This window comes from Pongo pygmaeus, chromosome 15, assembly GCF_028885625.2.
Source record: "Pongo pygmaeus isolate AG05252 chromosome 15, NHGRI_mPonPyg2-v2.0_pri, whole genome shotgun sequence".
Lineage (NCBI taxonomy): Eukaryota > Metazoa > Chordata > Mammalia > Primates > Hominidae > Pongo > Pongo pygmaeus.
The window spans coordinates 25,616,312-25,630,401 of NC_072388.2; positions in this window are offsets into that span (position 1 = coordinate 25,616,312).

The following is a 14,090-nucleotide window of genomic DNA, read 5'->3' on the forward strand; positions in this document are numbered from 1 at the left end:
TGAACAGACACTTCTCAAAAGAAGACATTTATGCAGCCAAAAAACACATGAAAAAATGCTCACCATCACTGGCCATCAGAGAAATGCAAATCAAAACCACAATGAGATACCATCTCACACCAGTTAGAATGGCAATCATTAAAAAGTCAGGAAACAACAGGCGCTGGAGAGGATGTGGAGAAATAGGAACACTTTTACACTGTTGGTGGGACTGTAAACCAGTTCAACCCTTGTGGAAGTCAGTGTGGCGATTCCTCAGGGATCTAGAACTAGAAATTCCATTCGACCCAGCCATCCCATTACTGGGTATATACCCAAAGGACTATAAATCATGCTGCTATAAAGACACATGCACACGTATGTTTATTGCGGCATTATTCACAATAGCAAAGACTTGGAACCAACCCAAATGTCCAACAATGATAGACTGGATTAAGAAAATGTGGCACATATACACCATGGAATACTATGCAGCCATAAAAAATGATGAGTTCACGTCCTTTGTAGGGACATGGATGAAATTGGAAATCATCATTCTCAGTAAACTATCGCAAGAACAAAAAACCAAACACCGCATATTCTCACTCATAGGTGGGAATTGAACAATGAGAACACATGGACACAGGAAGGGGAACATCACACTGTGGGGACTGTTGTGGGGTGGGGGGAGCGGGGAGGGATAGCATTGGGAGATATACCTAATGCTAGATGACGAGTTGGTGAGTGCAGCGCACCAGCATGGCACATGTATACATATGTAACTTATCTGCACATTGCGCACATGTACCATAAAACCTAAAGTATAATAATAATAATAATAATAAAAGAAAAAAATAATAATAATAATAAAAAATAAAATAAAATAAATAAAAATAAAAATAAAAATAAAAATTCTTCTTTCCTTTACTCCATATTTATATTATCTGGAAATGATGTTTTATGCTTAGTTTCTCAACTTCTTCAATGTCATACATTTCCTAAAACATTAGTGTCTGGCCATTAGTCAAACTATTTCACTGATTCTCTTGTTATTTTGTTTGATATAGACTTACACTTGTTGGCTTACATGAAATTATTTTTGTTGGTGTATAGAAATTTCTCTCTTTGCAAATTTATCTCTCTGCAGCATTTGATGGTGTTGTCCATACTCTGAGTTTAATAATATGTTATCCATTAGCTTCTGTAATTTATTTCTTGTGATAGCACCTGACTCTCTTACAACATTTCTGACAATTCTTCCCTTTGTAGGTCATGCTCCCTTACCCACACATTAAATGCTGGACTTCCTAGACATGTTCAACTTGATTAATTTATATTCTTAGTTAAAGCCTTACTTGACAAATTTTAACAGAATAGTATTAACTGATAATTTTAGTTTTTTTTATAAGCTGGGAACTATCAATTACATTTGTGAAAGGTCATACAAATATTTTCATATAGAATTCCCATTCAGAATTGCTTCAACTCAAGATATTAGAAGATTCATGACTTACCCTCCCAAGATATTATACAATATATGTAAATTCTCCTGTCAACGCATTCCATTATCACTTACTCTCATCTCTATTTTTCTTTTTCACCATAGCTCAAATTCATAGACATTTCTATAGTCATTTCTTCAAATCTACTACAGAACCTGTTCTTGAATACAGATTTTCCACGCTATTCCACTGCCAGTGTTTAAATGATCACAAATTAGCTTTTACTTAGAGTGGAAGTGGCACCACTCACCATCACCCCTCATGACCCTCTGGTAAAACTGTTGCTTCCTGTTTCTGCAACATTATGTTCTGCTGGCCTAAAGGTCTTAGTTTCAGAGGGAGGAATGTTATCACCAAGAGACACAGCCAAACCATGTCATTCCACCCTTGGGAGCTTCCCAAGGCCATGGGAACCCACCTTTTGCATGAGTGTGACCTGGATGTGAGATATGAAGTCAAAGGAGATCATTTAAAGTCTAATGACTGCATTATTGGATTTTGGACTTGCCTGGGACCTGTAGCCCCTTCATTTTGGCCAATTTCTTCCATTTGGAATGTGTGCATTCATCCAATGCCAGTATCCCCATTGTATCTAGGAAGTAACTAACTTGCTTTTGATTTTACAGGCTCATAGGTGGAAGAGACTTGCCTTTTCTCAGATGACTTTTAGTTAATGTTGGTACGAGTTAAGACTATGGGGAACTATTGGGAAGGGATGATTGTGTTTTGAAATGTGAGGACATGAGATTCGGGAGGGGCAAAGGGCAGAATGATATGGTTTGGCTGTGTCCCCAACCAAATCTTATCTTGAATTACAGTTCCCATAATCTCCATGTGTCATGGGAGGGACCTAGTGGGATGTGATTGGATCATGGGAGCAGTTTCCTCCATGCTGTTTTCATGATAATGAGTGAGTTCTCACGAGATCTTATGGTTTTATAAGTGCCTGGCATTTTCCCTGCTTGCACTCATTCTCTCTCCTGCCGCCCTGTGAAGAGGTGCCTTCTGCCATGATTTTAAGTTTTCTGAGGCCTCCCCAGCCACGTGAAAATGTGAGTCAATTAAACCTCTTCTTTTCTTCATAAATTACCCAGTCCCGGGTATTTCTTCATAGCAGCATGAGAAAGGACTGATACACTTGGATTCTTCCAAGATAATTTTCTGGTCTCTCTACCAATATTCTTAAAAATGGTTTCTAGCTTTCTTCTTCAAAATCTAGAGGTGTGTATACCAGTCTTGGACTCATATACATATATCTGTGATATTAAAGATACATCAAATTTCTTAGGTTATTTCAAAAAACCCTACATAATATAGTCCACAGTGTATTTTCACACTTCAAATACCCTGTACTCTTTTGTACCATCAAAAATGTTTCTGGGACACAAAAAAGCCCTTCAATAATTAATGTTTCTGGTCTCTCTCATTAAATGCCCTTCTTGATTTTGTTTTACAATTTGGAAAATAAATATATGTACAAAATTTGTATTTAAGTGTTTTTTCCTCTGTTATTTTCCAAAATATATCTAAGAAACCTAATTGAAAATGAAGATATTCTTCCTATATGGTTTACATAGGGTATGCCTGTAAAATGGAATCAGTTTTACAAGGGTCAAATTATAAGAGAACCTAGTACTTTGTAAAATTTATTTTAAAGGAAACGGTTCCACATGTTTAGAGCACTATACCATGTCTTTTTCCAATCCCATGTTAACTTCAGGCCATTGGTTTGAGTTAGGAATCTGTGCTGCAGAAAACAAGAATGGCTTGTCTGTGCTTTATATTCTTTAGCTACATCTGCCCTACAGTTCTATATTGTGGAAGTATAGTCCTAGATACAGTCGACTCTCCATATCCCTGGTTCTGCATCAGTGGATTCAACCAATCTCAGATAGAAAAATATTCAAAAGAAAAAATAGATAGTTGTGTCTATACTGAGCATGTACAGACTCTTTTCATTCTGCTCTAAACAACACAGGATAACAATGATTTACATAGCATTTATATTGTATTTGGTATTATAATTAATCTAAAGATGATTTAAAGTATATGGGAAGATATGCATAGGTGAAATGCAAAACTACAAAATTTTACAAAAGAGACTTGAATATCTGTAGGTTTTGGTATCCACAGGGGGTCCTAGAACCAATACTTGATGGATGCAGAGGGGCAACTGTATATATATATATATATATATATATACACACACACACACACACACACACAACATGTGTGTACTTATATTTGTGTACATATAGATGTAGATGTACACATATATGTACTGTGTGTATATATGTGTGTATATATACATACATACTGTATGTAGAGTATGTTTATGTGTGTGTGTGTGTGTGTGTGTGTATATACAGTTGTTCCTCAGTATCCATGGAGGACTGACTCCAGGATCCCCTGTGGATACCAAAACCTACAGATATTCAAGTCCCTGTCACAAAATTATGTAGTTTTTGCGTGTCAGAGAAGTAAGAATTATATATATATATACATATATATATAAAAATCTACAGTTGGTAGAGTGAAATATATATATATATATAATATATATATACACACATTCTTTCTCTCTACCAGTAGTCTTTCTTAAAAATGAGTCTTTCTTTTCTGATTGCCTTCAGGTTAGTCCCTAATTCTTTTAGCATAGTATCTTTAGGTAAATTACTGTTCTTGAGAGACTCTTTATCTATATATTATTAATGGTAAGAAGAGCACATCTCAAAATTTACCCATAGATAAGTTAGAGAAAATCAATGTAACAAATAAAATGGTAAAAATAATATATGCAGAACTTTTATATAATAAAAGAATGAATGAGATTCCCTATTATAAAAGAAAGAATATGTTTCTTAAAAAATAGTCAATGAACAATATTTGATAGCCAAGAAAAAAGAATACAATCATATGAAATAATAAACATTGATTTCTTATTTATTTTTTCCCTTCTAGTGAAATAATGAAGGTTTAAAGAAAAACATGGAAAAAGTAAATGAGAAGCAATAAGGATTATAAAGAATACACATGAAAAGAGAGTTATGAGAGAAATGTTATGTTTAAAAAATCCTCCAATTTGCAATAGATAAAATTAAAATAAATAAATAAATAAATGTAACCAAAGAGATGGTAATAGCAATAGATAAAGATTTTGAGCAAAGATGTTACAATATATACATAATTGGTTCACCTGAAAATTACTAAAAACCATAAAAATGTAATACAGAAATTAGATAAAAACCCAACCTCCAGATGAAATGGCATATTTTTTCCAAGAGGAGTTGGCAGATTGCTGTAAATGTTAGCTGATATCTTTATATCATTATTAAAGCAATTGAGTACAAATGTATCCTATGGAAATTTGGGGGAACTTTGCTTTCAGTTATTGCTAAGATAAAGAGCGAGCTCTGTTGGTTCTTAAGCAATGATAAATCACAAAAGATAGGAAACAATCTGGTTTGTCTCACTATATGACAACATTGAACAGATTTCTGAGGAGCAATGTCTTATGGATCTTAAGAGAAAATGAGCATGGGCTATACTGAAACATATAGACCAGAAAGCTGATAACGAATCAAACAGAGTATAATTTTATGACTTTCTGTGTAAATGTCCAAAGAAAGATGTTTCAGCTAAGCAGCAAGTATCGTTTTCTACATGATAATGCAATAATGCAGACTGCTGGAGTCTCTGCTTTTGTCAATCTGTGACCTCCAAGGTCAATATGAGCATTACCAGGCTACCCTGCCAGAAGGAAAAAGAGTACCGAATGGCTTCATGGTCCATGCCTGAAAGTCACACATGATACTCCCATGACGATTTCTGGATGGTAATCAGTCACATATCTACACTTTCCCGCAACAGAGGCTGGGAAACATTCCAGGAAGAAGTGGACAATACAGCAGAAATTGTCAGTTTCTTCCATAGCATTTATAATAAGTAAATGAGGAAATCACTTAAGAATTAAAATATTGAAATATCAAAATCTGATCTAAATGTGTTTATCAGTTTTCCGTTATATGACTAGAAGGGAGAGACTTAGAGGACACACGATGGGTGCTGTTCTGGAAGATGGGATACAGCACATAAGAGGGAAAACCTGAGTGAAGAGTTCAATGAAAAATTTACCTATTCTGCAGTTTTGACTAAATCTGATCAAAAGATAAACACGTCTTTCAAATATCTCTGGCCACTTTATATACACAAATTTGTGAATGGCTTCAATCATTTTGCTATGGAAAAAGGGGAGTTGTTTGACACTTTGCATATTACAAAAAATTTCTGAGATAAAGACATAAATGTATCCAAATCTGTACTGATATTAAAATGATAAAAGTCCCTTTGTCTTTATTCTTGATGATTTCCTTTTTGTTGACGGAGTTTTCAAATGCTGTGTTGAAATATCAGATGTGATTCCTCACTAAATTGTGAACTGTAGTTCATAGAGAAATAATAATTTTTCTTCAGCTCTTCTTATGGTAATATATTATAATTTCAGGCAGTCTACCTAATGCTTAAAATCACCGTTTCCTTACCTCTTTCTTTGTCATTTATTTCACATACCCATGAAAGTCAAATTATTGAATAAAATAATTTTGAGTTCTATCTATTTAAATGTAAGAAACCTTTTTTGAAAAATATTGGTTTAAGGTACAACACTGTCTTGAGATTTAACGAGAGCATTAATGCATTTTACATCTTATCATGTTTTATTACTACCTAGCATCTTATTTACAATTAAAAAAATGAGTTGAAGAGATATCTATTAAGGGATTTCATGAGAAACAACTTTATTCTCACTATGAGACTAAATGTAGGCAGCAGCACAGCATTGTTCAGGATAAATGACTGTTTGATAGGATGATTATACCAGGAGGGATAACCTTCTCTGTGGTGTACAAAAATTCTCTGTCTCAGAAATCCAGCCAAATACAAGTAGGAATATCCCTAAGAGATCTTTTCTGGCAATGGATGAGAGCTTTCTTCTTTAGGACATTCAGAGGTCAGTGCTTATATTTCAACAGTAACCAAAGTCTATTTAAAGTGTCCCTTGTTAGAGAAATGATGAGGATAAAAATTTTCCTCTAATTTAATTCTAACAGATCAGACGCATTGTCAAGAACAAGCAAAAAGAATGAAGCGAATGTATGCGAAGATATAAAACTGACCACAAGTTCTCCTACCATATACTTATAAGTGAAGCCTTCACAGATGAAAATGAATATGGTAGCCTAGTACAGATCAAGGCCTCAAGCTCAAAATCCGAATTATATCCTGTGTGCAGAGAATCAGCTTCACCTTTTCCTTTTGAGAAGCAATCATACAAATGACACAACTCTGAAGGACTATTTTTTCAAGTCTCTTTATGTCTTCTTAATCGCAGACATTGGAGTATTGATAGATCGAGCTGGTAAGAAACAAGAGAACAAAGATAGTAACAAATAGGTACAATAAGCTATTATTAAACAGTGATAATAATAATTTTGAAAAACGTTACTAGTCACTTATGTGTATAATCCCATATCATTTTAAGTTTCTTAACTTGCTTATACACCTGGGGATCTGTGATAAGCAGGATTTTTTTTTCTGAAATTTATTAGCAGACATGTTTATGTGTATTTTGATGGTTGAAAAGATCAAGAGATGGCTAGGTAAGGAGTGCAGTAAATTTGGAGCCATTTTTCAAGCATTCGAGGTATATGAGTTCAGTTATTGCAATAGTGAGTTCTGGGCTGTCCTGCAGAAAATGTGGATACTCTTTTGAGAAATGTGAAAAGCCTAATGTATTTGAGAATTCCATTTTTCTTAGTGCCACATTGGTTACATATGCATTATTTATGAAGAAAAATAGGGTGATTTATTAATTTTTAAGTGAATGGTAATTGCAGGAATCTAAATGTAACTGAAATAACTTGGGGTGAAGGGGATACAATCTCCATAATCATAAAAAGGGTTTTTCAATGAAATACAGTTATCTGCTGAGTTTTATAGAAATAAAATTTCTAAATGATCATTTCTCAAATCCATGTTGCTTGTCATTGTTGTTTTTACAAATGAGGTAGTTCACGTTGTCTTCATCCTGCTTCTATGCTGGGAACTGAATGGACATTTGTCAGATAACAGCAGATTATTGCATTTTTCAACACAAATATCATTATATATATATTCAATAGTTTATAAGTCTTTACCCAGCTTACAGGTCACAGTTACAAAAACCGTTTTTAGTTGTACATTCTCTCTCTCGCTCACTCAGTCACTTGTTCTAGCTCCCTCTTGTTCTAGTGCTCTCTTTTTCTGGCTTTACTCGCTATCCTCCAAATCCAAGTGATTCTATTTAAAATAATTAGGCCCGGTGAATTTTCAAGCTGTTTATTTTCTCTGCACTTTTTCTGTACAACAAGCAAAACAGACACATCTGCCTATGCAAAATGGGGTCAAATCAGAATGTTTCATTTGTTTATAAAAGACTTATTTATTCAATGAAGAATGATCCAAGTTAGTCAGAAAGGTCCAGAATCTCACAAAATGACTAATTCTTCAGATAATTCTAAATAGTTTTATACTCAGCACACATCTGATGTCAGGGCCCTTGGAAATTTAGCCATGAAAACTCAGATTTCTCTGAATTCTGTGGATGATCATGATCCTTTAAAACAATAAACATAAGGAAATGAAAGTTTTTCCACTTATTCAATTAAGATATGTTTTTACTCCACAAAACTAAATTTATATTTTCAAAAGTTGCACTTTCTACTGAGAATTTAGACTGTCAGTAAATTTCATAAATTCTTTCAAGATTTTATTTTCAAATAAGTACATCCTCCCAAACTTCCTATATTTACAATTTCTGTAAGGTGTTATTATAAGTTTTCTGTTTTGTTGTTCACAACTTTGAAATTTGGAAATGCAAATACCATTCTCTTCATTTTATATGTTTTTGTTTTTTTTTAAGAGACTTGGTTTAAGTAGTTTGTCTCTGTTTACACTGGAAAGCACTTGTCCTGCTTCCTAGCCAGTGCTATTCACTATGCAATTAATTTCATTTTATATTTTGGAATCTTATTTATGCAAGCTCAACCACACATTTTTTTTCTTTTGGAAAATTTATTAAAAAATAAAATAATTTAAAAGAAATGTTACTCACTTAAAAATATTCAAATGTCTTCTAAATATAAGGAATGTATTAGTCAGGGTTCTCTAGAGGGACAGAACTAATTCGATATATATATCATATATATATGTATATATATATGTATATATATATACACATATATACACACACACACACACACACACACACATATATATACACACACACACACATATATATGGGAGTTTTTTAAGTTGTATTTACTCACACGATCACAAGGTCCCAAAATAGGCCATCTGCAAGCTGAGGTGAAGGGAAGACAGTCCAAGTCCCAAAGCTGAAGAACCTGGAGTCTGACATTCAAGAGCAGGAAGCATCCAGCAGGGAAGAGAAATGTAAGCTGGGAGGCTAAGCCAGTCTAGCCTTTTCACATTTTTCTGCCTGCTTTATGTTCTGGCCACACTGGCAGTTGATTAGATAGTACCCACCCAGATTAAGGGTGGTTCTTCATTTCCCAGCCCGCTGACTTAAATATTAATCTCCTTTGGCAACACCCTGACAGACACACCCACAATCAATACTTTGCATCCTTCAATCCAATCAAGTAGACACTCAGTATTAACCAACACAAGGGACCTTGAAGGCGTACAAGAATTAAACAGAATTATCAATTCCTTTTGGTTAGGGTGTATTTTGGTTAGACACAAAACAGGGAGACCCTTTAGAAAAGTTCTGCCATATTCTTAGTCCACCTACCTGTAACAGAATGGCCTATTATTTCCAGTAGGTCATATGTCTTGTTAGAGGCCCTACCAGTAATAAGCAGCAGCAGAGTTACAGATGCTGGTCAGCCTCAAACTAAACTTTTTTGCTTAGATAAATTTTGTCCGCTATTTTGTTTGTTTGTTTGTTTTATGAACACTTGGTAGCACTTTTTATCATTTAAAGTCTTCCAAATTTCAAGGTCCATGAACCCATTTTGTGCATTTCAGCATTACTCAAGTTCTGAGACTTTTAGTCATGTCATGCTGTCCATGAAATGGTTGATAGATCTGTTCTTTCCTTGGGCATCATATTGCTTCTACAAACATAGCTCGAAGTGTAAGGAATTTGTAATTTTCATAATAACTGACAGGATTGGCAGACACATTTTTCTCAGTTGACTTGGTGCATGTTTTTGATGTGTGTAAATTATGAAAGCAGCATTTATTTGTTTACAATTTAAATTCTCAGAGCCACAAAATAGATTACAACATAGTCTTGTTCAAAATTAAATGAAAACGATATTTGAATTATTTTAGAATGAAATACTTTGTATTTTTTTTGTAGAAAGTATTTGGAGTACAAAATTATGCAGGTTAGAATAAACGCAAAGCTGACCAACCCTATAAGTTAAATAAGTAATTTGTGCCAATGGTTAGTACACACACTGTTTTCAGTACACACTGCTAAGCTGCCTCAAAATCAAAGAATAATTTTGTTTTGTAGATCCATAGTAATAAACTTCTTTATGTCTCAAGTTCCAGCTTGGTGTAAATTTAATTAGCTGAATAGTAACATCAAATTTATCATAAAAGTGGTAACTGACCATTAACTACTATGTAACGCTGTAGACATGCCTATCATGATACTACAAGATTGCCTGTTCTAGAACATGACAAACAGTTAGGGGGAACAGGAAAAGTCAGTGTATTTGTCACTAGGAACAAGAAAGATCAAAGGAACATGACCTTGTGCTGTTTCATTGTTTTCTTCACAATTTTAAGACGCACACTATACTCTTAATGGCAAACGCCTAGAGGTATGGTGCCTTCATTTTAAATTACAGCTATGTATGTTTAAGAGATTGTATCGGCATTTTCAAGGAGTTGCTTCTCTGTATTATATATTTTGTTTTAAGTTTAGCAAAAGGCCAAGCTCAGATTCATTCCTAATGAGCCATGTGTTAATGTCAAAGTCTCTGCTGTCCACTCAAATGCCAAAGAACACATCTGACTTTATAATGAGCCAAACAGTTGTCTCTTCATAATCTCAGTTAGCCTTCTGTTAGATAGCTGCATCCAAAATTTATAACACAGTAGTGGAGGTTGTGGCTGTGATGGCTGAAAGCCAATCAAAGATGTAAGACTTCTCATATTGTGTCAATATTATTGCCAAGTCTTTACCATTCTACCTCCGCATAGAAGAAAGTGTCCCAACAAATTCCAGATGGAATGTTGTCTGATTTTCATCTGTCCTGTACACTAATAGGGGAAAGATCAAAAGCAGATGACAGGCATCAAGGCAATCCGCCGGGGGCAGGGCTATGGGAATGAGGACAAAAGTATGCAATGGCACTGCCAAACCTTTGTTTTCCCCAGAGGACACTGTTTCCAATTAACTATATAATTTCTTATACTCTTGTGTTCTGAACTTTGTTTGCCTTCTGACTTGACACTTGCTGACATTCAAAAAGTTTAATGTTTATCTTCTCTATTCTCTAGGTAATATGTTACCTGGTTAACATGAAAATGAATGTCTTCACATAGTCATGAGTAATGAAGTGGATATCTAGAAGCAAGGGGATTTTAGGATATTGTGGATGAAGTGTCTTACATAGATATTAAAATTGTGAGTTGAGATTTGATAGATAATTCAGGCAAAACTTTAAAGCTGAGGGACATTTACATTTTTGTTTCATTTCCTAGTGAGTCAGTCTGCACTCATACAGGTTCTCAGATATGTTTTTCAAGGATTTACCCAAGTGTAATAGAGATATTAGAGTATTTATACTTCAAGTTGAAAAATACTTTAGTAGTTACAGAAAAACAGAAAAATACATTAGAATAAAAATAAGTAGAAAATATTAGAAAGTACTGTATTTAAATATTAAGTTATTACATTTTATGATATAGGATTTTTTACTTACTTTATTGGATTTTTCCAATTTGTCTCTAATGAGGTTGATTTTTTTAAAATTTCAGTTGAAGTAGGTAAATATTCAAGTTCTGGTACTGCACAAATTAGGTCGAAGAATGAGGTTTGCTCATTAAAAGAAGGGATGGCAATACATTAAAATGACTTCACTGAATAAACAGCTTTGCTACATGCCTCAGGCTCTGTTTTAGTTTTTGTTTGTTTCTTTACCAAGCTATTTTTGAACATTTTTAAGTATCAACTAAAGTAACAGCTTAAACATTCATAATTTATTTTAATGTATATATTGATAATTATATCAATTTAGATGATATCAAATACGTCAAGTACCTAAGAATTAATATAACAAAAGCTGTGAAAAACCTATACCATAAATTTGTAAAAATTGATTGACAAGCTAATTTTAAAATTGGTATGAAACTACAAAGAAATAAGATAGCAAAAATGGTTTTGAAGACGACAAAAACTAGAGGCCTTATATTGCCAGATATCAAGCTAATTACGAAAGTATGGTAATCAATATGGTGTTGGCAAATAGGATATACTCATTGAACAGAGCAATTTGCTTCAAAGCTAAAAGTGGAAATTGGTATAGTGATGCAACTACAGAGAAAGAGCTAGAGAGAGATAGAAACGGGAGGAAGTCAGGAGAAAGAGAAAGTGGTGAAGGTGGGCAGAAGGGGGAATATGCAGCATTACATGAAATAATGTCTTGTCCCCTCGTTTCAGAGTGTATTTGTTTCCAAGTTATGACAAATAATTCGTTCCCATGATTTGTTATCTAGGCCATATCTACCTAGTCGGCCATAAATACTCTATGGCTTTAAGTAAAGTCTATGTGTGAGTGATTCCCAAATCTGTATCTTTGGCTCTAATTTCTCCCTGGAACTTGATTCTTATATCTAATTACCTAATAGAACACATCACGTTATTGCCTAATATTTATCTCAAATTTAGCATGGTATAAAGAGGACTCTTTATCTCTTCTCGTGTTCTCCCAAATGTATACCTTTCTCAGGCTATAAATAACTTTAATGCTTTATTCAACGAAAAATACGGGCATTCTCTTTAATTACTCTGCTTTCCTAACCCTATCCTGTATGTATCTCTCTCCAGTGCCATTGTAGTCATAACTATTTTTATCTCTTGCTTAAAGCAAAACAGTAACTCCTGTTTTCCTGATTCCACTATTGATTACTTCCTTACAATCTATTCTCAACACAACAGACTCACATTTAGAAAAAAATATATAAGTCAAGTAATGTCATACCTGTGTAAAGTAATAATAATAATAAACATAAGAATACAAAGTCTTCTTTCCCATCAAGATTCATATCATTGGTACCTTCTGAATCTCTCCATACTCTTCCTTTCACCTACCACACCATCCTACTCAACTCACCTGAAATTTTTTGTTTTTCTAATTCCATGAGCCTACACAGCTAGTTTCTACATTTGATCTTTTGAACAAACTATACCCTTTGCCTTGAATGTCTTTTTCTGAATCTTGTTTGACCATGTCCTTACTGTTGTGACCATTACTTTCAGGTTACTTCAATTGGCCAATCTGTTTAAAGTGAAATCTCATATAATAGGCTATTTAACTTTCAATATAATACTTATCATAATCTAATATTTACCTCTTTATTCATTTACACAACACTCAACAGAACACAAGCTCCTCCTAAAAGGAATCTTGCTTTTAGCTGTAGAGTGGTTCCTATCAAATAAGTACTTGATATTTACTGTTAAATGTTAAAAGAATGATAGGTTGCAAGGAATAGGCATAATTTGACAAGACCAATGATCAGATGAGGACAGGAATTTTAGTCCTGGATTAATTAGGACAAAGAGTCAAACCAAAGCAAAATATTAGAATAACCCTACTGAGAAGAACTGGCAAAATAATCACAGATAGGAGAAATATAATAAGCATTTAGAACAACATCTCTCTTTCATCGGTAAAAGGAAGATTACTTTTCCTTTCTCTAATTCTAATACAGCAAAGCTAAAGGTTATGAACATCATTTCACTACCATTTGCATGCTACAGACTTAATGTTGGTGGATGTATTTTTATCTTCTAGACTTCTAAATTTGATAGAATATTGACATTGGTCTCACGGGGCTATTGAATGATTTCCTGTGTGATGTCTGAAATCTAGCTAAACATATTATCTCAAAAGGAGTTGATACAAGGTAATCGAAATTAAGATTGTAAATGTCTAAGCTGATGAAATCAGTACTGAAGAGGCCCCAATATTTCCATAGACCAAATAGGAAACTAAAGTGTCTAAAATGTTGAATATGTGTCATCGTCTTATATAACATGAATAGAGAGCAAAATAATCCAAATTAAGAAGTTGGGAAATTCGGTTATCAGCTGTTTCACAAAATCATATGTGGAGCTGCATTTCGATATTCCACTCAGGTCAGTTTTAACATTTCAGTGTGAAGTTCTGGTTTATACATAATTGATGAACTGAAGTAAAGTTCACAATGATTTTTTGCTCATTGATATTTTCTTTGCAAAGACAGATGCCAAATGGGAAAACTAATTTATAATGTTCTTTCCCTTTTAGAAATTTATCTTAGATG